Consider the following 25,095-nt stretch of genomic DNA (forward strand, 5'->3'; position numbering starts at 1 on the left):
CTGCACAAATGTTCAATGACTCTACTCAATAGTCATTTATATTAATCCATTTAAGAATTCTGAGATTGTGCTGATTGCACTTACTTGAGCATACAAAATTCACCAAAATATAGTCAGAGAATAATTTAAGTAATGTAAAGTTATCTCTTCCATCCAATAGGTTCCTAATTCCTGTCAATTCTACCTCCTAATGTAACTTAAGTTTATCCTCTGTCCACTGTCCATGTTGTCTTAGTCGCACTCTCGCTGATATCCACAGAGCTTCTTGGCTGGTCTCCTGTCTCCTTTTCCCCTTCTTTGAACCCGCACCCAGATACTGAGAAGCCATCATTCTAAAATGCAAATCCAATTATGTCACAATCTTCAACCATTTGGGGATCAAGTCCAATTCTATGGCCTATGAGGTTCCCCAGGATCTGACCTCTGTTTGCTTTTCTGGCCCCACTCACCCCAGCTGCCCAATACTCTATCCAAACTATTCTTGGTTCTCTAACTCAGTCAACAGGCATACTTTTTGTTGGATTTCATAGGTCAGAAAAAAACAAACAGAAACTAAAAGTATTAAACATAGGGTTATCAACTTTTTATTCTGCCAAGAAAAAAACACTTCAAACAAAAACAAAATCTATAATTTGCTAGCATTTTCATTTTACAAAGTTAAGAAAGATATGATCTTAGAATTCTAAAACTTGGTAAGTTTTAGATATAAAAGCTCATTATATTGTCTTTTTATTTAACTGTACATTGGTGAAAACTCCTGCATGAACTGTTCAATGGAACAACTGCCCTCACTCATCATACCTTCATGCCTCAGCATGTGCTAACCCTCTGCTGAAGCATCTTTCTCCCACATTGCCCTTTATGACCTGCATAACTAGCATTCATCCTTCCACACGCACCTTACAGGGCAGTTCTTTTCAAACTTTAAAGTGTATATGAATAACCTGGGGATTTTGTTAAAATGCAGATTCTTGTCACAAAGAGTTTGTCCTACATTTATTCTAGAAGCTTTATGGTTTTAGGTTTCACATTTAAGTCTATGCATGATCCATTTTGTGTTCATTTTTGTACGTATATGAGGCATGGATTGAAGTTCATTTAATATGCAAATATTCAATTGTTCCAGCACCATTTGTTGAAAAGATAATCCTTTCTCCACCAAATTGCTTTTGCTCTTTTGTCAAAATCAAATCACTATATATGTGTATTGGTCTCTTTCTGGACTTTCTAATCTGTTCTATTGATCTATTTGCCTAGGCCAGTGATGGCGAACCTATGACACGTGTGTCAGAGGTGACACGCAAACCCATTTCTTTGGTTGATTTTTCTTTGTTAAATGGCATGTAAATATATCAAATAAATATCAAAAATATAAATCTTTGTTTTACTATGGTTGCAAGTATCAAAAAATTTCTATATGTGACACGGCACCAGAGTTAAGTTAGGGTTTTTCAAAATGCTGACACGCTGAGTTCAAAAGGTTCGCCATCACTGGCCTAGGCCATGCTATCTCATATGTATGTTGAAGGTTCATTATCCAAAAACAAAAAACAAAAACATTCTGTGCAAATGACAAAGAACCTGGAATGTTCTGGATTCCCTGATGTTTGCCTGTATTCTCTTTCTCTTGCTATATTATATTGTATGCTTGTCTTTCCTAAGCCTTAGTATGTAAGCATACTTTGTGAAATCTTGTGAGTCCTTTTAATTGCTGCGACTTTACTTTCTGTGTTGAAAAAGAACACAATGCCAAAGAACTGGCCATTTTTCACCTTGCCTAAATGGGTCAAGGCCAATTTTCCCTTTGACCTCTCAGCTAGGATTGGTATTTCCCAAGTTCTACTGATCATGGCCTACAGGTATGTTTTGATAATAACCAGTTAACCATGGCCAAGATAACTAAGATAATTGTAAAATAGGGAATTGTTTAGTCTAAAGCATGTTTACAAATCAGAGTGTGTTTGCCAATGTATGAGTGCAATGTGCATGCATGAATGTGAGCTGCAGCAGGTAGATGAAGCTCACTGACACATAAACCTAAAAATGAGCAAAACCCAGCAAAAGCCAAAACATTTTAAGAAATATCTCCAACTGCCCAATGTATAATTGTCTTACCTCCTGATATATAAAGCAAAACAAAGGGTTGGCATCTAGCACATTATAAAAAAAAATGAAGAAACTCCTTTCTGGTGGGCATCCCTTCCATTGAGAGTAAAGCCAATGGATATATGGAACATAATGACACATCTCAGTGGGGAGGGCGGTGGAGGGGATGGGAAGAGATTAACCAAAGAACATATATGTATATATACATAACTCACAGAAATAGACAATAGTGTGGGGAAGGCCTGGGGTAGGGTGGGGGCTAGGTAGCAAAGGGTAGGGTGTTGGGAAATGGGGGACATCGCTAATACTGTCAACAATAAATAAATAAATAAATCCTTAAAAAAATAAAATAAGAGTGAAGCCAAAATAAAGTACATGAAGAATCTGAGAAAAAAGTTCCATTCTGGCACTCACTGCCCAGATATGGGGACACCAGAAAAGAAATAGAGAGTGATGGTACGATTAGAGTAAAGCTTCCATTTTTCCTTCTATTAGCTGAGAATAATAGTAGTAGAAAGATTAATAGCAACTATTAAGGACTGAATGTTTGCGTGGTCCCAAAAATTCGTATGTTGAAATCCTAACACCCATGGGATGGTGTTAAGAGGTGGGGCCTTTGAGAGGAGATTAGGTCACAAAGGTGGAGCTCTCTTGAATGGGATTAGTGGTCTTATGAGAAGAAACACCAGAGAAATGATCTCTCGCTCTCTCCCTGCCACGTGAGGAAACAATGAGAAGACAGCCATCTATAAATCAGAAATAGAGGCTCACAAAGAACCCACCATAGGATGGCATCTCGATCTCAGGCTTCAACTTCCAGAACTGTGAGCACTTATTATAGAAGACACATTGTACTTTACCTGCTTTCCTTCATTTAATCCTCACCGAAGTTCCAGGAGGAGAGCCTGTGTTCACTTCCATCGTAGAAGTAAAGAACTGCAGTATGCAGATGATAACCTGCCTGTGGACCCCAAGCCAGTGAGAGGAAGAACGAGAGAAAAGTTACCCCAGCCTGTGAAGAAGCAAAAAAGTTCTCCTTGCTCAGACAGAGTGGCTCAATGGTTGAACATCGACCCATGAACCAGTACATCACAGTTCGATTCCCGGTCATGACACATGCCTGGGCTAAATATACAGTAGGGGGCCCACAGGAGGCAGCCAATCAATGATGTTTCTCTCTCATCAATGTTTCTATCTCTCTATCCCTTTACATTCCTCTCTCTAAAATCAATAAAAATATATTTTTTTTAAAAAAAAATTCTCCTTGCTTTACTAAAGTTATTTTTTAGTATTGAATATATGAGAAAAATCAGCCTTTTCCAATTTTAAGGTGCTACAAGATACTGTAAATTTACAAAAGTTTAATTGACCCTAACCTGGATCCTTAATATCCTAAAATCTTTGATTATTAAAAGGCTGAAGATATTACCTTTTCTTCATTTTGAAAATTATGTATTGAGTATTTACCACAAACCAGGACTAGTACAAGAAACACAAAGAGGGTAAAAATGGGATCCTGGCCCTCACATAGCCAAGTTTCCAACCACTTTCCCTCAAAAACACACCTCCAGGCTTTGCAAGACTAGTTCTTGGTGTTATTTATAGAAGTAAAGCCATAACTCTGCTGGAAAATAAGGGAGAAAGAAGTTGATGAAGGAGGAAGAAAGTTTACAGCTTTGAAATCTCCAGTTTTGGAAGCTAGACTCAAAAATAAAAGTCTGTGTTACATTTTAGATGAGATGGAATTAATTGACATTTACAGACCATTTCATCTCAAAGCAACAAAATATACATTCTTCTCAATTGCACATGAGACATTTTCAAAGATACACCATATGTTAGCACACAAACTAAGTCTACAAGTTCAAGAAGATTGAAATCATATCAAGCATCTTCTTGGAGCACAATGGCATGAAATTAAAATCAACTACAATAAAAAAAAAACTCAAAAGCATTCAAACACATGAAGGCTAAATAGCATGTTATTAAACAATGAATGGGTTATCAAAGAGATGAAGAAAGACATAAAAACTTCCTGGAAACAAATAAACATGAATACACAACAACCCAAAATTTATGGGACACAGTGAAAGCAGTCCTGAGAGGGAAGTTCATAGCACTACAGGCCTACATCACAGAACAAGAAAAACTGCTAATAAACTATCTAACCCTACAACTTGAAGAATTAGAAAGAAAACAAAAAGAAAAGCCCTGAGTAAGTAGAAGAAAGAAAATAATAAAGATCAGAGGGGAAATAAATGACATAGAGACAAAAAAAAAAAAAATCAATAAAACCAAGAGCTCATTCTTTGAAAGGATAAATAAGATTGATGAACCTTTAGCAATTTTTGAGGTTTGGATTTGATCATTTTTGCTCTGTGAAATTCTCTGAGTTATGCTGTTCTTCACTAGCTAGCAAAGAAAAATATGATCACTTATAATTTCTCTCTCAACTCTTCTTATGCCACTTAAAAAGATTAAGGCTTCCTTGTGAGACAGCTATGTATATCTCCCTACCTTCTCCAACTCTGGGTTTTGTCAGTGTGATAGAAATCCATTTAATTGGATTTATAGAAGTAAAGCCATAACTCTGCTGGAAAATAAGGGAGAAAGAAGTTTAGCAGGACTCATCAAGAAACAAAGAGAGGACCTAAATAAACAAAATCAGAAACAAAGGAGGGAAAGTAACAACTGATCCCATAGAAATACAAAGGATCCTAAAAAAAATACTATGAACAACTATATTCTAACAAGGATGAAATGGACATATTCCTAGAAAAATATAATCTTCCAAAACTCCACCAGGAATTATCAGAAAACCTGAATATGCTGATAACTATTGATGAAATAGAAGCAGTAATCAAAACACTCCCAGCAAACAAAAGCTCTGGTCCAGAAGGTTTCACAGGGAAGTTTTACCAAATATTCAAAGAAGAACTAACATCCTCCTCAAATTATTCCAAAATTCCAAAAGAAGGGAACACTTCCAAGCTCTCCTTACAAGGCTAGCATTAGCCTAATTAATTCCAAAACCAGATAAAAGACACTATAAAGAAAGAGAATTACATGCCAATATCCCTGATGAATATAGATGCTAAAATCCTCAACAAAATATTAGCAAATCGGATCCAGCAATATCTTTAAAAGATCATACAGCATGACAAGGTGGGATTTATTGTGGGGATGCAAGGTTGGTACAATAGACAACAAATCAATAAATGTGATACATCATATAAACAAATTGGAAGACAAAAATCACATGAGCATATCAATTGATGCAGAAAAAGCATTAGACAAAATCCAATGCCCTTTTTTTGTGTGTGTGTGTGGGGGGGGGGGGTTAATCCACATGAGGATATTTTTCCATTGATTTTTAGGGAGAGTGGGAGGGAGAGAGAGTGCGAAACATTGATATGAGAGAAACACATGGAATGGTTGCCTCCTGCACAAGCCCAGACCAGGAGGAGCCTGCAACCAAGGTACGTGCTCTTGACCAGAATCAAACCTGGGACCCTTCAGTCAGCAGGCTGACGCTCTATCCACTGAGCCAAACTGGCTAGGAATCCAATGCCCTTTTTTGATAAAAACTCTCAGCAAAGTGGGAATAGAGGGGTCATACCTCAACATAATAAAGGCCATATATGATAAACCTACAGCCAACATCATACTCAATGGGCAAAAAATAAAAGCATTTCCCCTAAGAACAGGAACACGTCTGTTTTCACCACTCTTATTCAACACTAGAGGCCCAGTGCACAAAATTCATGCATGGGGCGGGGGTGCGGGGGTGTCTCTCAGCCCAGCCTGCACCCTCTCCAATCAGGATCTCCGGTGGGATCGGGCCTAAATGGGCAGTCGGACATCCCTCTCACAATCCAGGACTGCTGGCCCGGTCACCCCTAACTGCCCTCCCTTGCCAGCCTGGTCATCCCTAACTGCCCTCCTCTGCCAGCCCGATTGCCCTTAACTTCCCTCCCCTGCAGGCCTGGTCCCCCCAACTGCCCTCCACTGCAGGCCTGGGATCCCCCCAACTGCCCTTCCCTGCAGGCCTGGGGTCCCCGCAACTGCCCTCCCCTGGAGGCATGGTCCCCCAAATGCCCTCCTCTGCCAGCCTGATCACCCCTAACTACTCTCCCCTGCAAGCCTGGGTCCCCCCCAACTTCCCTCCCCTGCAGGCCTGGGTTCCCCTGCAACTGCCCTCCCCTGCAGGCCTGGTCCCCTCAAAATGCCCTCCTCTGCAGGCCTGGGTCACCCCTAACTGCCCTCCCCTGCAGGCCTGACTGCCCCCAACTGCCCTCGCTTACAGGCCTGGTCCCTCCCAACTGCTCTCCCCTGCTGGCCATCTTGTGTCCACATAGGGGCGGCCATCTTGTATGTTGGAGTGATTGTCAATTTGCATATTACCTCTTTATTATATAGGATAGTACTGAAGTCCTACCCACAGTGATCAGACAAGAAGAAGAGATAAAAGGCATCCAAATTGGAAAAGAGGAAGTAAAACTGTCATTCACAGATGATATGATATTGTACATAAAAACCTTAAATACTCAACCAAAACACTACTAGATTCAATAAATGAATTCCGCAACAGAACAGGATACAAAATCAACACCAAGAAGTCAATGGCATTTTTATACGCCAATAATGAACTCTCTGAAAGAGAAACTAAATAATCTATTTTACTATTGCAACAAAAAAATTAAGATACTTAGGAATAAATTTAACCAAGGAGGTAAAAGACCTGTACTCGGAAAACTACAGAACATTGAAAAAAGAGAGAAAAATATAAACAAGTGGGAGAATAGACGGTGTTCATGGATTAGCAAAATCAACATCATTAAAATGGCCATACTACCCAAAGCAATCTATAGATTCAATGAAATCCTTATTAGAATACCAATAGCATATTTCACAGATTTAGAATAAACACTCCAAAAATGTATATGGAACCAAAAAAGACCCCGAATAGCCATAGGAATCTTGAGGAAGAAGAACAAAGTTGGAGGGATCACACTACCAGTTATCAAGTTACACTACAAAGGAGAAACCAAGATGGCGGCATAGGTAAACACTGGAGTTTGCTGCCTCGAACAACCACTTCAAAAATACAACTAAAAGACAGAACGGACATCATCCAGAACCACAGGAAGGCTGGCTGAGTGGAAGTTCTACAACCAGGAGGAAAGAGAAAAACATACTGAGACTCAGAGGCGGCGCAGTGCTTAAGTAAAATACTAAGGTGCGGAGTGCATGCGGAGCGGGCTGGTGGCTGAGGGCGTGGTTGTCGTTTTCAATTGGGAGGGAGTCTCAGGCTCTGAGCTCCAGTTCTGGGCGAGTCTCTAGGGACCCAGACTCATATGGGAGAAGCAGGACTGTCTGGCATCGCTCAGAACCCTAGGGCAGCTTTCTCTCCGTGGTGCTTGCAGCGATTACTGGGACATTGAGAAGCAGAGCCTCTGAGGGCAAGACTGAGAGCAGCCATAATTGCTAACCCTGCCCTGTTGATGCCGTGAGACCCACCCCGCCCAAGCCCTGCAGGGAGACTTTTGCTGGATAGCCTCAGGCAAAGGCTAGATTAGCACCTCCCTAGAGATCCAGGAGCCAGGAAGCCCAGAGGTCAGAGTGGGACCATCCAGTTTTCAGCTCTGTGGAACCATAAAAGACACACTCAGGGGGCAGACTCAGTGAGCACCAAAGCCCCATCGAAGCAAGTCTAGCCCCAGAGGGGTGTCTCCAGCACAGAAGTTCTCCCACTGCAGACACAGCTGATTCTCACAGCCAATTGGCCTGGAGGTCAATTCCTCACAGTGATAACTACAACAATCAAGGCTTAACTACAACAAGACTGTGCACAAAGCCCACAAGGGGGTGCACCAAGAGTGTCTACCTCAGGTAATTGGGACACTTAGCACAGAAAGGCACTCTATCGACACAGCGAAGCATAAAAATGCCGAGACAAAGAAACAGGACACAAACAACAGAATTGGAGGAAAGCAAACTGTTGGATATAGAGTTCAAAACCACACTTTTAAGGTCTTTAAAGAACTGTCTAGAAGTCGCCGATAAATTTAATAAGGCCCTCAAAAAGACTGGTGAGACCGCCGATAAATGTAATGAGATCCTCAAGAAATCTAATGAGACCCTCAATGTTGTGATAAAGAACCAACTAGAAATTAAGCATACACGGACTGAAATAAAGAATATTATACAGACACCCAACAGCAGACCAGAGGAGTGCAAGAATCAAGTTAAAGATTTGAAATACGAAGAAGCAAAAAACACCCAACCAGAAAAGCAAAATGAAAAAAGAATCCAAAAATATGAAGATAGTGTAAGGAGCCTCTGGGACAGCTTCAAGCGTACCAACATCCAAATTATAGGGGTGCCAGAAGATGAGAGAGAGCAAGATATTGAAAACCTATTTGAAGAAATCATGACAGAAAACTTCCCCTACCTGGTGAAAGAAATAGACTTACAACTCCAGGAAGCACAGAGAACTCCAAACAAAAGGAATCCAAAGAGGACCATACCAAGACACATCATCATTAAAATGCCAAGAGCAAAAGACAAAGAGAGAATCTTAAAAGCAGCAAGAGAAAGAAAATCAGTTACCTACAAGGGAGTACCCATACGACTGTCAGCTGATTTCTCAACAGAAACTTTGCAGGCCAAAAGGGAGTGGCAAGAAATATTCAAAGTGATGAATGCCAAGAACCTACAACCAAAATTACTTTATCCAGCAAAGCTATCATTCAGAAGTGAAGGCCAGATAAAGAGCTTCACAGATAAGAAAAAGCTAAAGGAGTTCATCACCAACAAACCAGTATTATATCAAATGCTGAAAGGTATACTTTAAGAAGAAGAAGAGGAAGAAAAAGGTAAAGATACAAATTATGAACAACAAATACACAGCTATTAGCAAGTGAATCTGAAAATCAAGTGAATAATCTGATGAACAGAATGAACTGGTGATTATAATAGAATCAGGGACATAGAAAGGGAATAGACTGACTATTCTTGGTGGGGAAGGGGTGTGGGGGTGAGGGAAGAGATTGGACAATAATCGTGCACCTATGGATGAGGACAGTGGGTGGGGAGTGAGGGCGGAGGGTGGGGTAGGAACTGGGTGGAGGGGAGTTATGGTAGGAAAAAAGAGTAACTAATGTAATAATCTGAACAATAAAGATTTAATTGAAGGGAAAAAAAGTTACATTACAAAGCCACTGTAATCAAAACAGCCTGGCACTGACACAAGGACAGGCACATAGATCAATGAAACAGAGACCCCAGAAATCTACCCAAGACATTACACGTAATTGATATTTGACAAAGGAGGCAAGATGATACAATGGAGTCAAGACAATCTCTTCAATAATAAAAGGTGTTGGGGAAATTGGACAGGTACATGAAAAAAAAAAAAATGAAACTAGCCCTGGCTGGTTTGGCTCAGTGGATAGAGTGTTGGCCTGTGGACTGAAGGGTCCCGGGTTCAAATCCAGGTCAAGGGCACATGCCTGGGTTGCGGGCTCGATCCCCAGTAGGGGATGTGCAGGAGGCAGGCAATCAATGATTCTCAATTCTCATCATTGATGTTTCCATCTCTCTCTCTCCCTCTCCTTTCCTCTCTGAAATCAGTAAAAATATATTTTAAAAAAAATGAAACTAGACCACCAACTTACACCGTACAGAAGAATAAACTCAAAATGGATAAAATACTGAAATGTAAGTCGGAAACCATAAGAATCCTAGAAGAAACCATACGCAGCAAAATCTCAGACATCTCTCATAGCAATATGTTTACAGATACATCTCCTAGGGAACTAAGGAGAAAATAAACAAATAGGACTATATCTGTACAGCAAAAGAAACCATCAACAAACTGAAAAGAGAGCCCACTGCATGAGAGAATATATTTGCCAATTATACATCCGATAAGTGGTTAATATCCAAAATATAAAAGGACTTTATAAAACTTAACAAAAGTAAGACAAACAATCCAATTAAAAAATGGGTAAAGACCTAAACAGATACTTCTCCAAAGTAGACATAAAGAAGGCCAAGAGACATATGAAAAAATGCTCAAAGTCACTAATTATCCAAGATGCAAATTAAAACAACAATGAGGTACCACTTCACACCTATCAGAATGGCTACATCAACAAACTACAGTCTTGGCGAGGATGTGGAGAAACGCAAACACTAGTACGCTGCTGCTGGGAATGCAGACTGGTTCAGCCCACTGTGGAAAACAGTATGTAGTTTCCTCAAAAAATTAAAAATAGAACTGTCATTTGACCCAGTGATCCTACTTCTAGGAATACTAGTATATGCTAAGAAACTCAAACCACCAATCAGAAAGAATATATGCACCCCTATGTTCATAGCAGCACAATTTACAATAGCTAAGATTTGGAAACAGCCCAAGTGCCATCAGCAAATGAAGAGATAAAAAAGCTGTGGTACATTTACACAATGGAATACTATGCAGCAGCAAAAAAGAAGGAACTCTTACCTTTTGCAACAGCGTGGATGGACCTGGAGTATATAATGTTAAGCAAAATAAGCCAGTCAGAGAAAGACAAGTATCACATGATATCACTCATATGTAGAATCTAATGAACAAAATAAAGTGATGAACAAAACAGATCCAGAAACATATAACCATGAACCAATCTGATTAATTTCAGAGAGAAGGTGGGGGTGAGAAAGTGGCTGGGGGGAAATTAAATGGGAAACTTATATGCATATATGCATGGCCCATGAATACAGACAATAGTGTGTGAAGCCTTTGGAGGGGTGAGTGCTGGATGGAGGGGGTCAATGGGGGGGAAAAAACAAAGGGGACATCTCTAATAATATAAACAATAAAGTTAAATGTTTTTTAAAAAGTCTGTGTTACACATGGAAAGATATTTTAAGATGTAATAATAACTAACAATTTTAAGCACTTACACTGAGCCAAGTTCAGTTTTAATTACTTTATGAGAATTATGATTTAATCTTTACATGTATCCTACAGATTGGCACTATCACTATGCCCATTTACAAGATGATAAAACTGAGGTCCAGAGAGATTAAGTAATTTACTCATCCTCTCAGGCATTAAAGAAGTCAGAATTCAAACCGGAAATCCGTCTCCAATCCCTATGCACTTAACAATTATTCTTGTCACTGAAGGAAGACTCAAATATCATGGTACTATACTAAATTAAGCATACTGACCAATGGAACCAAATTAAAAGCATATATACTAATTAGGATACTAAAAAGTTATTATAGTGAGGGAAAGATGAATTATACAATAAACGGCGATGCCCTAATTAGTTAGTTCCCAAAAAGTGGACCCTTACCTCACATAATTTATTAAAATAAAAGTCAGTGGTTTAAAGAATTATATGTGAGTATCTGGAACCAACATGATGCATATTACCACGACTTTGTCTCATCATTCCTTGCTAAAATGACCCAACTAACTTGATAGAGAAAATTCTTCACCACAAACTGACCACTTCACAGGAGCCCCATCCAAAACCTGAACCCTTGAGGAGAGTGAGCAGGAGATGGCTTAGAAAAGAGAGTAGTGAATGGAGAGCCTAATCAGCAGCTAGTTCCCCAAACCTCAACAATAAAACTGCTGCCATTCATTAGCTATTGAGAATCAAACACCCTACCTAAGTGCCTTAGAGTGTTAATAAATTTAAATATTATTATACACACGAGTAAACTGGTGCTCGGAGGTTTAAACAAGATGCCCAATGTTACACAGCTAATATAGCAAAGCCAGGGTTGGAACACAATGGCTATCAGTCTCAAACTTTAAACTCCACTACAAAGAGAGGGGCCAAGTCCACCAGGATCTCATCTTCAGAGCCTGCAGACAGCTTCTGGATAGGAGCAGAGGCTGGAAGCAAGGCAGTGCTGGACAAAGAGTCATGACACAGGTTCTGCCTGGATGCCAGGCCAGCCAGCTATGCAAGAGGAAGGGAAACTACTCCAGTAGGCTCAGAGCTGCCAAGACAACACAAAAGAGAGACTGTTCTGCAACAAAGGGGAACTTTGCCCTGCAGCTGTCTCCCACTGCCTACAACTCCATCTCTACCCCACAAAAACTATCAGAACTCTAAGCTGTTGATGAGAAATTATAATAAATCTAAATTTTCCCCTATGTTTGACTGTAATGAAAAGAACTGAACACGGTCTACACAATTTCCGATAAAGCATTATTTCAGTTCCCCATACTGCATAAACTAGACCTCACTTGGCAGATGAGCAAGCAGACAAGCAAGCAAACTAGATAGGAGAAGAGACTCAAATATTTTAAGAGACACGGAATAATCTGAATAACTGCAAGAAACAAGACAAGCTTACAAATTCTAAAATTTACATTCTCAATGAACTTCAAACTGACAGTGAATCAGTGATAACAAACATTACTTCAAGGAAAGGTGAAAAGGGAGTAACAAGAAATAGCATTTGAAAACAAAAAGTGAAACTAGTGGCCTAAAGAATAGAGACAGTGAAATGCAGACTGGCTACCGCAGAAAACTAGTGCTCAATGAAATCTCCCAGCGTTCACATGAAAATAATAAAAAACAAGACATTATCAGTGAAAAAGATAAAACCTGAACAACAGATCCAGAAGATCAAATTTGTATATAATAGGAATTCCAGAAAGAGAAGGGAGAGATAAGTAAAGCAGAAATATTAAGTAAATAATAGGGGGTGGGGGGAGCTTAAAAATGAGTTTTTCAAACTGAAATTATGCACAGAACTTGGCAGAATTAATCATAAAAGATACACACATCCCAGAATTTCTGAATGTCAAGGAGAAAAAAAATTAAATAGACATAGGAACCTCCACCAAGATTTTTTTTAAAAAAGGTGGGGAGGGGTATTAACTGCTAAAAGACCATGGAGTAAGGTTTGTAGGACTTTGAAGGTAAAAAATTGTGACCTAGTAAGAATCCCAAATTTAACTAAATTATCAATATTGTAATTATCATGATTATAAAGCAAATGAAAATATTAATAGACTCAAAGATAACAATGTACTTTCCACATATTCTTTCTGGAAAAAAAATTCTTAAGAAAGGGGGACATACAATCAATTAAAAAATAAAGAACTCAAGAAAGTAGAAGATATTTGAAAGTATAGATATAGATGAGTATAAAACAAATAGCAGTGAGCAATAAAGGTAACAAAAATACAGTGATCTAAATTATGTATGCTAATGGTGTTGAAATCATGATACAAATATTCAGCAAGGAGACTTGAAAGAGCAAAATGCTAAAAAAAATTATATGAACAAACATTTCTAATTATTTCAACAAAATTTAGGCTATAAAGGGAAGGAAGAAAAGAACATGCTGAAGCTCATATAGCTTAGGGGAGCTCCTCAGCTACTGCTCCAATGCTAAGTGCAAATGTTAAACATACCCACAATTACAACAAAAATTAGACATATTTAACTTCCAAGTCACAAGGAAATTTAAAGAAAATTCAAGACAAAACTCAGAAAAGGGTAAACAATAGGAAAGCATAATAATTTGAAAACCTAACACAAGATGCCATGGGTAAGACCAAACATTCAGTGAATACTAATGGATAAAATATGCCTATTAAAATACACATACACACACACACACACACACACACACACACACACACACACACACACTGGGTTATGTGCAAAAGTATCAGACATAGAGTAGATACTAAAAAAATAGTGTATATAAAGAAAGAAATAACGTTGCAGGCACTGTAGTGAACCAAATATTTTTAAGAAGAAAAGGAAACTTTACCAGTTTAAAACACCAAAATTTTCATTTCAAAAAAATGTTTTAAAATCTCACCATGAACTGGCAAGAAAATAAATGAAATCCCTCAGAGGTCAAAAACTTAATAAAGTGTATAATCTTTAATCCACAAATTCCACTCATAGTAATTTAGTCTACATTCACATGTTTTAAAAGGAAGAAATCTCTTCCTGTTTCTCATCATGGCACAGGATTAAGGGGAAAAGGAGAACCCCATGAGGGAACTTCACATCCATAGGCTCTGCCTCAACATCTGTGTGGGGAAAAGTGGAGACAGACTGATCCAGGCAGCCAAGGTCCTGAAGCAGCTCACAGGCCAGACCCGTGTGTTCTCCAAAGCCAGATACACTGTCAGATCCTTAGGCATTAGGAGAAATGAAAAGATTGCTGTCCACTGCATAGTTTACAGGGCTGAGGCAAAAGAAATCTTGGAGAAAGGTCTGAAGGTGTAAGAGTACAAATTACAAAAAAATAACTTCTCAGATACTGGAAACTTTGGTTTTAGGATCCAGAACACCTCAATCTGGGGATCAAATATGACCCAAGCATTGCTATCTATGCACTGGATGGACATCTATGTGGTGCTGGGTAGGCCAGGTTCCAGCATCGCAGACAAGAAACGCAGGTCAGGTTGCATTAGAGCCAAACACAGAATCAGCAAAGAGAAGGCCATGTGCTGGTTTCAGCAGAAGCATGATGGGATCATCCTTCCTGGCAAATAAATTCCCGTTTCCATCGAAAAGGCCAATAAGATATTTTCAGTGGGGGGCGGGGGGTGGGGGGGAGGAAGAAATCATGCATGGGAGGAATTCATAAATTCAAGACAGTTTTCACAGTTTGGGGTTGTTTGGGCTGCAAATAAAAGAAACCTAACTAAAGTGACTTAAACAAAAAGGATCTAATTTAAACAAAAGGACTAGATGGCAGGCACTCCAGGTTGATTCAGTAGCTCAAATACCTATTGTGGCTAAGGCTCCATATTTCCGCACATCACTTTCAGTGTGTGAGGGACATCATGTTAGGCGAATGCAGGGTATAAAAGACTGTACATATAAAATGATCCTTACCAAAATCAGAGAAAAAGAAATGAGTTCAAGGAAATCTGTTAATAGTGGTTGCTGTAAGATGGTGTTATCATGAGTGGTTTTTTACCTCCTGTTTCATATATTTTTTGGTGCTTTACCTATTTTTTATAAAAATGTAATACATGTACAAACTGAAAACAGAAAAAATCTATACATATATCAAAAAATTAAAAAGAGAGGTGCTGCTAAAGAAAGGAGCTCAATTATCCTTTGGCCATAATGACATAGGTTCTTTCTCCTTGTTTTCCAATCAGAATTCTTTCAAATTTATTTGCTACATGTCTGAGTTTTCTAATTCTCCACCACATGCAGCACAGTAGTTTAGTGTAAAAAACTCAGGATAGCCCTAACCGGTTTGGCTCAGTGGATAGAGCATTGGCCTGCAGACTGAAGAGTCCCAGGTTCGATTCCGGTCAAGGGCATGTACTTTGGTTGCGGGCACATCCCCAGTAGGGGGTGCGCAGGAAGCAGCTGATAGATGTTTCTAACTATTTCTCTCCCTTCCTATCTGTAAAAAATCAATAAAGTATATTAAAAAAAAATAAGAATAGCCCTGACCGGTTTAGCTCAGTGGATAGAGCGTCGGCCTACAGACTGAAGGGTCCCAGGTTCGATTCCGGTCAAGGGCATGTACCTTGGTTGCAGGCACATCCCCAGTGAGGGGTGTGCAGGAGGCAGCTAAATTGATGTTTCTCTCCCATATTGATGTAAAAATCAATAAAATATATTTTAAAAAATAAAAATAAAAAGCTCAGGATATTAATAATTATGATCTATGTAGGGTATAACACTTTATAGTACTTAATAAAGTCCTTATTTCATTATTCACTATACTGGTATAACACTTAAAGATAAATAGAAAAAAATAAAAATAGGTAAATAGAGCATTTTGCAGTGAGGAACTTGAAGCTTTAATCATTCAAGAGCCCTTCCCAAAATCAAATTAATTGGGAAGCTTAAATATAATTTACCCCCAAAACATTCTATTTTCATATACCATATGTCATTAAGATAATATTAAAATACACTCGTGGTTATATTGCATCAATTTCCAAGGGGCTCAAATTCTTTTAGATATTTAATTAATACCAATAACCACCAGTGCTCCTAAATCTACTGTAGGCAAAAATGAATGTTTAAATAGAGACCAAAGGTGATCAGGAGAAACCTACACTATCCACTTAGTGTGCTTCAGTGACTTCCTTCTGTTACCCTTCCTCACATCATGAGGTCATCAGAACAGCTCAAGGGGCTTCCCACTTATCAACTAATTTCAGAGGCATCTTCCAAGACTGTCTTCTCATTAGCTTAAAACTAGAAATTTGGAATTTAGAATTTTAATTTTAAACTGAAGGACCCGAGCAATAATCTAGTCAAATTTCTCATTTCACATACAAGGAAACTGTCAATGCAGTTTAAATCCATTAAAATGGACCAGTTATGAACACAAATGCTCCACTGAGCACAGAAAGATGTCTTTAGAAGATGTCTAAAGCCTGCAAGAATTCATACTGCTGCTTAAGCTTTACTGATACTTATGATCCTATTTTAAAATGCTGGTCAATCAATTTATAAGGCCCTGTTTAGATATTACAAATCCTCAAGTAAAAAAATCCCATTCAGTTAAACATGACATGCAGAGTAAAGCAGCTAAATAGCATCTACTCGTCTTCGGCCACAAGGAATGGAAATGAATCTCTGCCTTTTTGGTTATTTTGTTGTTGTCTTTTGTAATGTGACATAAGACATTACAGAGAAGAATTTGTAAACATTAAATTGCAAACAAAATATTCACTGAAATAGAATTTGTGTTAGGTTTGTTTCATTTTATGCTCTAAGACAAACTTGGGCTTCCTGTCCTCACTTAGAAGTTCCAGATTTCACAGGAAATTCTAAAACATTAATTCCCCTTCAGCATCTGTTCTCCCCAGATCCTCACTGTTAGGCACTAGTGTGGCAGCCAGGGGCTCTGGGTCACCCATTTATCAGGAAGAGTTCACTAAAAATTCTTAGCCAGCCTCATTCATAAACATATGAACAACATATTAAAACAATCAACAGAAGTAACTCACTGGAGTGCTAAGTATTAAATGCTACGTCAGGTGAATATTCCCTCCCAAAAGATCAGTTTCCTTTTCGAAGTCCTGGCTGCATCTCATCCCTGCCCTGTCAGCATCTGGCCCTCAACTAGGGCTAGCTGCACTCTGAGCTGGCTAATATTGGCTGAATTCCACATGATTTTAGTTGGCCTCAGTAATATTTTTGCTTAGTTCTCAAGTCCAGAGGTACTTATTCTATAAATGGCTGCCATTTTTGTACTGAACTTGTGAAACCCTCCAAATCAAGGCCTATTTTTATTGGCTCATTAAGTATAGGTACCAAATTTTGGTAGTGGTTGGCATGGGAAAGGGTGGAGCAATTTTGCTTTGTACATTATAAATATACTAGGGGCTCAGTGCATGAATATGTGCACCTTGAAAGGAACTGTGGGCCGCAAGGCTGTGGTGGGCACAGGGGTGGGTCTCGGCCCATCCTCCACACCCCCGACCAGCCCCTCCTGCCATAGGCCCAGGTCCTGTCTCTGCAGGCAGTCTCGCTCCCACTGCTGCCACTCCCATGTGCTGACTGCGCTAGCTCGCTCCGTTTGCATCCGCTGACGGTAGCACGGAGCAATTGGGGCCAGTGCCAGCAAGGGGTGCGAGTGGCAGCTGCTGCCCCTATAGCCCCTCAGAAGCAGGGGGAGGTGGAGAAGCCCTCAAGGGCAATCGGGGCTGGCAGCCGCTGCTCACACCCGCTGACAGTGCAGAGCAATCAAGACCGACACCGGGCAACAGCAATGGCTTCAAGCAGCGGTTCTGGTGCCGGCAGCGGGTGTGAGCGGGGCTGGCATCGGCAGCAGGTGCGAACACCAGGCAGGACCACAGTGTGCAGGAGCAAAGAATTTTCAGTAACCACCAGAGGTTCCAACCAGCACCCCGCCTTTCTCTGGCACCCCTGCTCACCTGCTCCACCATCCCACCGTGCCTGATGCCCGCCATGTTCCGCGCACGCCCCCTGGTGGTCAGTGCACATCACAGCGACCAATTGTTTGGTTGTTCAGGTTGGTCCACCATTCGGTCTATTTGGATATTAGCCTTTTATTATATAGATTTTTTTTTTGTTAATCCTTACCCGAGGATATTTTTCCTATTGATATTTAGATAGAGTAGAAGAGAGAGGAGGAAGAGAGAGAGAGAGAGATTGGTTGCCTCCCACACGTACCCCAATCGGTGCTGGGAATCCAACCTGCAGCCCCAGGTTCATGCCCTTGACTGGAAATCGACCTGAGATACTTCAGTGCTCTGGTTGACACTCTAACCATTGAGCGAACAGGCCAGGGCCAAATATCTTTTTTTAAAAAGAATTATTACCTTTAATGTGTAAAGATACACCTTTTCACTTTTATTACACACCTGGAGCTGAGGGAGAGCTACCTCCAGTTAAAACAGATTCAACTCAAGAAGCGTGAGTTTTGTGTCCCAAACTTTTATATGAACGAGTGGGATACACATGTGAGCTTCATAGGGAGTCATCACACCAATTCCAGAAACATATGGGGCTAAAGTGCTGTTTAATCAGAATATACTTGACTGTGGGAAGCCGACTATTGTCTTCTCTAGCAGAGAGGTATGGACAAGGAGCCCAGAATGCTGGTGACCCTTGAGCCCTGGCAAGGGTCAGGGCTATGCACCCACTGTTTAGTCCAGACCATGGTAGCTGAAGCAACTTCCTCACCAGATAGGCATGTAAATCCTTACTGATAAGATAGTCTGTCTGTTACTGGAACTTGCCTGCCTAAGGGCTATAGGTGCATCCCAAACTGAATAAAAGGATGGCAGGGCCTGAGCACAAGTGGAATCCATACTCTTTGGATGGGCTCTCGCCTGGCCCCCCAACTTGCAAATTATTATTTCTTGTCTCGTCTCTTTCATTTGCGTGCGGCCCCTCTTCCAGAGCCCAAACTCCGAACCACATGGGACGTGGGGGTAATGCACACTGGACCAGTAAGCACTAAGTTTGAATTATGAAATTATAGGTACCCGTGACAGGTACCCTACCACCCCTCACTACCTCTGCCACCATCATCCTGGTCAAAGCCACCTTCACCTCTTCTACTGCCATGACCTCCCAATTGGTCTTCCAGCTTCTGTCCTTACTCACCCCAACCCTGCACCTAGTTGACTCTCACACAATCAGGTGACACAATTAAACAAGTTAAATCTCATCACTCCCTGCTCAACATTCTGCAGTGGCTCCTGTTTTACCAGAAGGAAAGCCACCATCTTCAGAATGGTCTGTAAAACAATCTTTCATCCTGTAACATCCCCCCGACCTCGTCTCTTAGCACTGCCCTCCTAGCCACACTGCCTCTTGGCTTAACATCAGGAACATTCCTGCCATGGTGCCTATGCACTGGTTGTTCCCTCTGCCAAGAAAATTCATGCCCAGATAGCTTCATGGCTAATCCTCTCACCCTTCCAATCTTGATTCAAATATCACCTTCTCAGTGAGAACTACCCTAGCCATTCCTTTTTAGAAAGTGGAAACCCCACCTCCGCCCACCCGTAACTGTATTCCCAAGTCCTTTTATCCTGCTCTGTTTTTGTTCACAGTGCTTATCATCTTCTAACACCCTCTTTACTTACCTTTTATGATTATTGTTTATTTCTCCTCAGAATATAAGCTCCACAGGGGTAAGGATCTTTGTTTTGTTTACTAATATTATCTTCTGCCTGAATAGTGTCTGATAGTCAAGAATTCAACTAATATTTGTTGAACACATGCTAAAGTAACATAAAATGAGCAGAGTGAACACAGCCTAATGCAGTCACATAGAGATCCCAATACACCAGATTCTTGCCACGTACAGTGATGAATGGAACCAGGAAAAGCAAATCAGGAGTCACAACCATGCAAGAGTGATGGCTCACACCACTATTCTTGGGACCAGTACTATAAATACTCAGTTAAGGCCTGAGAGAGAGCATCTGGGATGAAATCTGAACTCCTGCTCTTAGCAAATTCTATCAGAATCCAGCAGTAATATGTCCACAGCTATCGCAAGTAAATGTGTGCCTGGAATAGCCCTCTCCTGAAATGAATCAACGTCACTATATATTGGTTTCTCCCAACCAGATCTTTTCTCTAATCCTTCATCCTTTATCATGTTATCACAAAACAGGGTTCAATCACTTCAAAATCAGCTCTTGAAAAGAATATTAGGTGACAGTAGGAGCACAATCATTTAATTATGTCTCTTTATTCTGCCCCTTTATTTTAAAAGCTCGGGGATAGGGGTTAGGGAGTAGTAAAGAAATTACTTCTATAAATTAAAAATTTCTAGAGGAAATGAGAAAGGGCTGGAAATAAGGTAACTTCCAAAAGTTCACTAAATGTGTATTTTGACATGTGGTGTGCTGGAGAGATGAGTGATTTTCACTGATGAGGGTATGATGAGGTCTGAAAGATTAAACCACAAACATCTGTTGAGAGGTTACCGTGTAAAAAATACACAAAAAAATCTGAAGATCTACATTGAAGGAAAACCACAGGTGACTAGTGAAAAATGAGTGAGGAGATTTAAAAAATACAACTCTTAGACAGTATTCCAGGAGCCTGAATTGACTCACTGAATTCTCCTAACTAACCCTATGAAAGAAGTGCCATAATTATTCCCATCTTAGAGATGAGGAAAGTAAGGCACTGTATCATTCTCCCTGCTTTGTCTCTGCCTTCTGGCTCCCTTTCATCTTTCTAGTGCAGCTTATCCATTCATCTGGTTTGCCCAGAACTTCCCTGATTGATGTCTGTTGTCCCTGCCTGAGCATTAACAGCACCAACCTTCAATTTTTTTGTATATTGTAGGAAAAGGATATAACATAAAATTTACCATATTAAACCATTTTTAATTATACCTTTTCTTTTAGAATTGTCCCAGTTTAGCCTGGCCAGTATGGCCCAGTAGTTGAGCATCGAACTATGAACCAGCATATCAAGGTTCGATTCCCAGTCAGGGCACATGCCCCAGTTGTGGGCTCGATCTCCAGTGTGGGGCATGCAGAAGACAGCTGCAATGATTCTCTCTCATCATTGATGTATCTATTGGTCTCTCCCTCTCCCTTCCTCTCTGATATCAATAGAAATATATGTCTCTTTAAAAATAAAATTGTCCAGCCCTGACCAGTTTGGCTCAGTGGCTAGAGCGTCAGCCTGTGGACTGAAGAGTCCCAGGTTCAATTCCGGTCAAGGGCATGTACCTTGGTTGTGGTCACATCCCCAGTAGGGGGTGTGCAGGAGGCAGCTGATGGATGTTTCTCTCTCATGGATGTTTCTAACTCTCTATCCCTCTCCCTTCCTCTCTGTAAAAAAATCAATAAAATATATTTTTTAAAAAATAAAAATAAAATTGTCCCAGTTTAGGCTATATACAATCATCTTTCTCTACTACAACTTTTCTACTGTAACAGTTTACTTACCTGCTTCCTTGACCGAACTGTGAGCTCTTGGAGAACAGAACTGTGTGACCTGTGTTTCTAAGCTCACAACCCTGCACAGTAATGGCCATATTGTTAGCAAATGTTTAATAAATGCAAATGAATGAATGTTATCCCAAAATCCCTACTCTTTAATTTTCATTTTAAGAGGGCAACTGTCCTCTACCAGGTTCAGGATTTGAAATTTGTAAACTGTTCCAGCTTACCTGAGACCAGCCAGAGAGAGCCAGTGGTCTGCAGAACACTAAAAGCATGTGTAGCTGGATGAAGGATATGGCACAGACCCAGAGGGTAGGCATGCCCGAAAGAGCCAAAGTAAAGTGGAGCCTGCCCGGAGCACCACCAGACATGACCGAGCATAACACGAGTTCTACCAGCAAGAGTTTTCAGCAGCAACTCCAGGCAGGGAGGTTATCCCTCAGCGATCTCCAGTCTAGGCACCAGGCCAGAGCAGCCGCTCAGGGCAGAGCCATAAAGGACCTGGAGGTCACCAGGTGGGTCTATCCACACCTGTACCACTCTCCACCACTTCACCCACATGCCATCTTAGTGAAGAACATGGAGGGAGAGGAAATGTGAAAATCAAAACTTTGTATATTTAAAAATTAATTTTACTTGCATCAGACTAATTACTTATTTTAGCTTCCCCATCTACCCCAACCCATCCATATCCAAATTGGGAAGGGACTTGTAAGGAAGATCAGCCCAGATTAGAAAATACGGAAGGAATCATTCTCTCTGCCTGTGTGTTCCGTAAGTAACCAGTTTCTTCTCACCTTTATTTTGCTGACCCACAATATGAGGTAGAGAGAGGAAAATAATCCCCAATCCTATTTAAAGAACCTCAGTTCCAATATTTAATTTTGGAAGGAGAATCTCCTCTATATTTGTCCACCATTGGAGGTGGAAGAAGTAGATTTTGTGAGGAATGAGAGAACATAGTTGAGAAAGGAAAATCACAGTAAGTGAGGCACCATTTGCTTTTTCCCACTTGGAGCTCTGCAGCTCACCATTACAGTAACAGCATTTTTTAAAAATAAATCTTTAGTGTTGAAAGTATTACATATGTCCCTCACCCCACCCCTGCCCTCCACCGTAGGTCTTCAGTACTCTATTGTCTGTGTCCATGGGTTATGCATATATGCATACAAGTTCTTTGGTTGGTTACCTCCCACCCACCCATCCTCCCCCACCTTCCCTCTGAGATTCCGCTTTCTGTTCCATTTTTCCATGTCTCTCGATCCACTCCATTCATCAGTTTATTTTGTTACTTAGATTCCACATGAGTGTGATCAAGTGATACTTATCTTTTTCTGACTGACTTATTTCACTTAGCATGATACTCTCCAGGTCCCTCCATGCTGTCTCAAAGGGTAAGAGATTTTTCTTTTTTGCTGCTGCAAAGTATTCCATGGTATACATGTACCACATATCCACTCATCTACTAATGGGCACTTGGGCTGTTTCCAGATCTTAGCTTATAAATTGTGCTGCTATCAACATAGGGGTGAATACATTCTTTCTGATTGGTGTTTCAGGATTCTTAGGATATATTCCTAGAAGTGGGATCAATGGCAGTTCCATACTTAATTTTTTTAGGAAACTCCATACTGTTTTCCACAGTGGCTGTACCAGTCTGCATTGCCACCAGCAGTGTACTAGGGTTCCCTTTTCTCCACATCCTCACCAGCATTTGTCATTTGTTGATGATAGCCATTCTGACAGGTGTGAGGTGATACCTCATTGTTGTGTTAATTGGCATCTCTCTAATGATCAGTGACTTTGAGCATTTTTTCATGTCTCTTGGCCATCTTTATGTCCTCTTTGGAGTAGTACCTATTTAGGTCCTTTGCCCATTTTTTAATTGGATTGTTTATCATCCTTTTGTTAAGTTGTATGAGTTCCTTATATATTTTGGATATTAACCCTTTATCTGATGTATCATTGCCAAATATGTTCTCCCATACAGTGAGCTCCCTTTTTGTTTTGTTGATGGTTTCTTTTGCTGAGCAGAAGCTTTTTATTTTGATGAAGTCCCATTTGTTTATTTTCTCCTTAGTTTCCTTTGCCCTAGAAGATGTATCTATAAACATATTGCTATGAGATGTCTGAGATTTTGCTGCCTATGGCTTCTTCTAGGATTTTTATGGTTTCACAACTTACATTTAAGTCTTTTATCTATTTTGAGTTTATTCTTGTGTATGGTGTAAGTTGGTGGTCTAGTGTCATTTTTTATTTTTTTTTGCATGTATCTGTTCAGTAACAACATTTTTAGAGCAGCAGAAGGCATCACATATTTCATTCACTTTTCTAGCCTTCCCAAAGGTGGACAAGTGCCAGCAGTCTTGTGACTGCTGCTTGATGAAAGGCATGTGGCACTGCTCATTCCATTTGCAACACACCCTCTCCCAGTATTCACAGTGGTGACAGGCAGGGAGGGGGACACTCCAAGCCTTTATTGTTTTGCTCTGGCAAGCCTCCCATCATCTAGAACTGTGATGTTCTATGTTCAGGGGCAATTCAGCAACATTCTGTGAGAATGCGGTATACTAACAGTGAGGGTGACAGGAAGAGGTAATTTTACTTTATACAAGGTAGACAGGCTGTACACATTTAGGACACCCTTCAAATACCCAATGATCATTTCAAGATCCATTAATTATCTGTTAATCATAGTTCTCCAGACTAGAGACCAGGTGGTACATCTGATTGAGTCCTCTCATTCATCCATCCACTTATACAGGCATTCATTTAACTAGCTTTATTTATTGCTACACAATGTGGAAACCACTGGGGATACACAGAAGAGCAAGATACAGTCCCTGCCCTCAAGAAGCTCAGAAGCTAGTAGCAGAGGTATACTAGTAAAGCAACATACTGTCAATTCTTAGTTTACTATCACTATCATTGGTACTAGGATCAGAGACAGGCCATCTGTTAGCCTAGAGCAAAGTTTTAATGAGGTAACGTGCTAGCACATGGTCAGTGCTCAAAAAATGTTAATTGTCTTTCATATCCTCTCTTTACTGATACTCTTAAAAAGTGCTGCCAATATGTAGCACTAAATCCAGGTGGCCCAAGACAAAATTCTGTTGAATTCATAAATGAAGATAATCATACAAACCCAGAGTGTTGTTGAAGAATCAATGATATAATGATGTTAAAACCCTATACAAAACTTGACCATAAGAATTACTCAACTGCTGAAACCGGTTTGGCTCAGTGGATAGAGCGTCGGCCTGCGGACTGAAAGGTCCCAGGTTCGATTCCGGTCAAGGGCATGTACCTTGGTTGCAGGCACATCCCCAGTGGGAGATGTGCAGGAGGCAGCTGATCGATGTTTCTCTCTCATCGATGTTTCTAACTCTCTCTCTCTCTCCCTTCCTCTCTGTAAAAAATCAATAAAATATTATTAAAAAAAAAAAGAATTACTCAACTATGTTAAGCTACTGTTCCTTCTCTTCTGAAGTAAATAAAAAAAGTAAAATACTTGTTTCGTGACGTGCCCTATAAAAATGTATTAAAGTGGTGACTCATAAGGTGGTTGCTTCCAT

At 40.2% G+C, this 25,095-nt stretch overlaps 1 protein-coding gene and 1 pseudogene across 4 annotated transcripts in view; one reads left to right on the forward strand and one right to left on the reverse strand.

Moving 5' to 3' along the window:
- The window catches only part of WDFY2 (WD repeat and FYVE domain containing 2), a 236,812-nt gene that overhangs the window by 170,682 nt on the left and 41,035 nt on the right, over nt 1-25,095 (reverse strand). The gene's annotated exons all lie outside the window — the stretch shown is intronic.
- LOC132228331 (large ribosomal subunit protein uL5-like) lies at nt 14,106-14,690 on the forward strand (annotated as a pseudogene).

Source organism: Myotis daubentonii, chromosome 2, assembly GCF_963259705.1.
Source record: "Myotis daubentonii chromosome 2, mMyoDau2.1, whole genome shotgun sequence".
NCBI lineage: Eukaryota > Metazoa > Chordata > Mammalia > Chiroptera > Vespertilionidae > Myotis > Myotis daubentonii.